This window comes from Tamandua tetradactyla, chromosome 7 (assembly GCF_023851605.1).
Source record: "Tamandua tetradactyla isolate mTamTet1 chromosome 7, mTamTet1.pri, whole genome shotgun sequence".
Classification (NCBI taxonomy): Eukaryota; Metazoa; Chordata; class Mammalia; order Pilosa; family Myrmecophagidae; genus Tamandua; species Tamandua tetradactyla.
Window position 1 is genome coordinate 43,893,052 of NC_135333.1, and position 4,385 is coordinate 43,897,436.

The following is a 4,385-nucleotide window of genomic DNA, read 5'->3' on the forward strand; positions in this document are numbered from 1 at the left end:
GGAAAATCATGCTACATAAAAATGATCCAAGATTTTTGCTCAATAAACTTCTTGGATAAAATCTTAAAAATGCTATTGCAATTGTGTCTCTTGAGGGAAAAAAATTATTCCAAATATAAACAGATTCACTCAACTCTTGTTGCTATAGAAAACCTCAGAGAAGCTAAGTTGCTATCTAACAATTCGCTGCATGCACTCGCCAGAAGGTAGGAGGGCAGCTGCCTCCTTGTGCCAACATCATAGGGGGGATGAGACGAAACGTTCCACCTAGTTAAAGAGGGCCTCCCAGTGCTTCCGGAGAAAGGCAATGAACACCATGAGAAATAAAGTGCTGGATGTCCCATGGCGAGACTTCATGTGGGAACTGTGCAGGTGGTCACCATGCAGCCCAAAGAGCCTCCATGATGGCCAAGGGATGTTGATGAGTTTGTCCAGAAAGTTCTGGGCAGTGGCTCTCTCCAGCCCTTTCAGCTGCACCACCTGTTGCTGTTGTAGTTCTGTCTTGGAGATGTTGGTCTGCACCCCTCCAGGGCATCCTGGATGTACCGGGCCGTTGATAGGACTGACGTGATTTTCTCTTCTGTGCTGGCCAATTCTTGCTTCAAGTTCAAGACTGCATTCTGGTGGAGTTCTGTTAAGTCATTTACTTGTTTTCTAATCATTCACACCTATGTCATTCCTCGTATGAGGTCTGCATAATTAAGGAATAGTCCCTCTGATAATGCTCTTTGAGGGTTTCAAAGGATTCCTCTGGTCTGGCCTGGGTTTCCGGAAACTCCCAGATCTCATGTATTATCATGTATTAGTGCATCAAATTCTGAGCTCTGCGTGCCCAGGGTGTTTTTTTTTTTTTTTTTTGGAGCTGGATGCTCCTAGCAATGCCCCCAGCCGTGCTGTTGCTCCCACTGAGTCTGATGTGACAGTAGAACAATCTTCCCCAGTTCCATATTTGGGACTCAATTAAAGCTTGAAATCACCCCCAAAGACCTCCCCCTGTTCTCCACTTGACCTTCCCCTAAAGGGTCCTTCAGATTAAAGATGTTGCTGCACTGCCATAATTATCCCGAATCAGTGATGTCTCTGGGCTTTGAGACCACAGCCCTGCAGCTGGCTGGGTGGACAGTCACCCTTGCTCCACATCCCTCAGACCTTGGTGCACGTCCATGAAAACATCCCTGGGCTGCCGCAGCATTCTATTCTGCTTTACCTCCCAGAGCTTCTGGTCATCGTGTCCAAACTTCATTTGTAGCTGGAGGACAATTTGAGAGGACTTTCGGTTCTTCGTCTCAAAGATCTGGGAAAAGTGGGCTGCCTGCTGCTTGTCTGTGCATTGGCAAGCTTCAAGTACTCAGCGACGCTATCATCCTGAGCTGTCTGAGCAAACCTGATCAGTTCTGTGGAGTCAGGATCCTCTGCTGCAGTTAGCAATGGCAGCCTTTTAGACCGAAAGGCCGGCGTTCCACCCACGCAGTCCGCGTGGATGCTGGAGGCCACTGCACTGGACGTGTGGGCAGGGCTGCTTGCTTCCAACCGCTCGATCCGCTCTGCAGGTGCCTCCTTTCCTGGCACACACACAGCAGTGGCACTGGCTATTCCCATCATAGCTGAGCTGGTAGGAGCTGCTGTAAACCTGGGCTCGCCTGACTGTATAACCGCTGGCAAATCCTGCCAGACCTCCTATTGATTTGGTGACTTCCTTTTGGGGCTTCTAACTTGCCCTGTCTTCTATGCAAGTTGGTCCCTTCCTTCATCTTGGGTGGCACTCAGATCTACTGCAGAACTCGATTCAGCGCTGTGGGGTGGGTGGAGAAATCGTCCATCTCAGCACATGCTTTCTGGCTCTCCACGCCTATTTCAGGCTCTGCTTCTGCCTGAGTTTGCTGCGCATGGTGTGGAGACACTGCTGACCCCTGTGCTGACGCTGGAAGAGACGTTTCAGGCTTTGATCGCGTTGATGCTCTCCAAAGCACGGTGGGCCATTTTGGACAAATTTCGCTGGATTCTGTCTGCTTTCTGGCCTCTGCATGTTGGCGCCTTCAGTATCAGCGTCCTTGTATAACTTGTTCACTCCCTGAAGGCTCCATCACAGACCTAATATACTTACATGCAAACTCAAAATGATTAAACACACCGAGACTGTCAAATTAGGTAGGCATTGGCTTCGCTTCAACAGTGACTGCCCGTGCAGCCATGAGATGGAGGCTTCATGCCTAGCTTCTTCACTCTCAGGTACCTTTAAGGTGGGCAGGGATCCCTGCAGAAGCTGGAGGGTCAAGGATGTCAGACCAGCCTCCTACTTCTCCCAAGCAACAAATGATATTTGCTCCAAAAAGCTCAGGCTTCCATCCTTTTTAAAATATGCCATTTTGAATGTTAGTATTTTAGTGACATAAAAATCTCCAAAACCAATGTTGCCTCAAAATCCCAGCAATAACTTTCCTTTCTTTGCATAGATGAGGATGAACAGTTGTGATCCACAATGTTTCCCAAAAAGTTCTTTTCAAAATGGGTTTAGAAATAGATCGATATGAAAAGCAATCCAATCTAGAAGGGTGGACATTAGGTCTTCTAAATCTTGTGATTGAGAGCAGCTGTCCACCAAGTGTCAACATCTGGAAAAAGTACTAACTCTGGTTGTGTCTTCTGGAGAAGTAATACCAGTGGGGAGGACGTGAACAGGTGGGGTCTCCACCAGAGCCCTTGCTAGACGTCAAGCTCTGGCTCTTGCTGCTGGGGCCCCATACCCGTTACATTCCCCCAGCCACCTCTCTCCCGACCCTCTCCTTGCACCATCTCAGCTGCTGCCACTGCCACCTCAGCCCCAGCATGGCTACGTATATTCTTTTGATAAAAATAAAAATACATGCAATACCCTGAAAAGTATTGCTTCCACAACCCACGGGTAAAGCAGCACCCCACTTTCAACATGCCCTGCTTTGGGTCCTGGTCCCCTCCCCCCCACCCACCCAGGGAATACCCCTCACTCACTCCTGTCTCCGGGCTCTATTCAGGTTCAATCCAGAAATAAACTAGAGTCCAGATTCAGGTGGCAACTCAAACTGTGTCCCGTCTTGGCATTTCCAGGCAAGGGGTTTTAAAGGAAAGGGGGTGAGACAAGTTGTTTGTGGTGGGTGGGTATTTGGGGTGCTCCACTTGTCCTGCAGGTTAGATAGTTAAGGAATTCTTTGTCTTGTGGTCTGTTTATGGTGTCCCCACGCCTGCACGAGGCTGTGGCAACCCTGTGGCATCCCCTGAGCCTAACGGTCACCTCCAGGATGACCTCCCAGCTTCTTGTTAAATCACCTAGCCATAAAATCTCTATTTTGTTTTATTTCTTTTCACTCAGGGGCTGAGTTGTTTCTTCTAGAATAACAGGCACATGTACAGTCCTGTCTGGAGCAGATGGTCCATGTGGCCTCTGAATTCACCTAGGCACCTGGGCTTCTCTGAGGGCTCAGGTCAAACTTTCCATGGCTTCATCATCTATAATCTGAAAACTTGTCTCTTCAGTCCAGACCTGCCTATTCCACCACCCACCCGGCACCTGCTTTCGCCACTTCCATGCCAGCCCCTGTTCTCCTGGACACCCACTCCAGAATCCAGGGAAACTCCTTCACCTCCTGTGGCCACAAAATTCTACCCACTGTCCATCTCACATCTGCCCTTTTGTTTCCCACAGCTTGGGCCCCCTGCAGCGCTCTCTTCTCTTCCCTGGGAACTGCAGAGTCCTGCAAGCTGCCCCTTCCTGGCTTTCTCCCCTGGAATCCACTGTCATCACAAAAGCCAGAGGCTCTCCACAATGTTAGGAAGTTAGCGTCATCCTGCTTAGGGTACCCGGTGGACACACTGTGACCTGAATTTCTCCAAGTCTGTCCCCCGTGTCCCCGACACACTTGGGCTAGCCTTGTTTGATTTCACCCAAGGTGCAGCTGCAGGTCTCGGCACAGGGCAGTCCCTCTGCAGAGAAAGATCTGCTTCCCCTCCTCACCGGCCACATCTCATCCACCCACCAGGAGCTGCTTTTGGTGCGACTGGCCAGTCCATTGAAGCTGTTGCCACTTGCCCCCTTTTTCATTGTGTCCTGGGTCTCCTCCCAGTTATATCTGGGAAGATTTGGTGTGGACTTACTGTCCTCAGCTAAGATATCACTGTCCAGAGCCCAGGCTCCTGTCTCCCCCTGCTCTCGCTGGAGGCTGGGGGGCAGCTCAAGGCTGGCAGAGTCATTGGGCTGGTTAATAAATATTTGCTGAATGAATGAATGAATGAATGAATGAATCCAGCTAAATGATATCCCTATGTCCTGTCTGACCCCTGCGGACAGCACAGTGACTCCATTCCTCCCCAGAGACTCAAGTCTTCAGTGGTGTGAGCACAGGCAGCTCAGG

The 4,385-nt window shown here is 49.9% G+C and overlaps 1 pseudogene; it reads right to left on the reverse strand.

Annotated features, from left to right (window-relative positions):
* Positions 1-237: 237 nt before the first annotated feature.
* On the reverse strand, positions 238-2,084 carry LOC143690428 (transmembrane and coiled-coil domains protein 1-like; annotated as a pseudogene).
* Between the last annotated feature and the right edge of the window lie 2,301 nt (positions 2,085-4,385).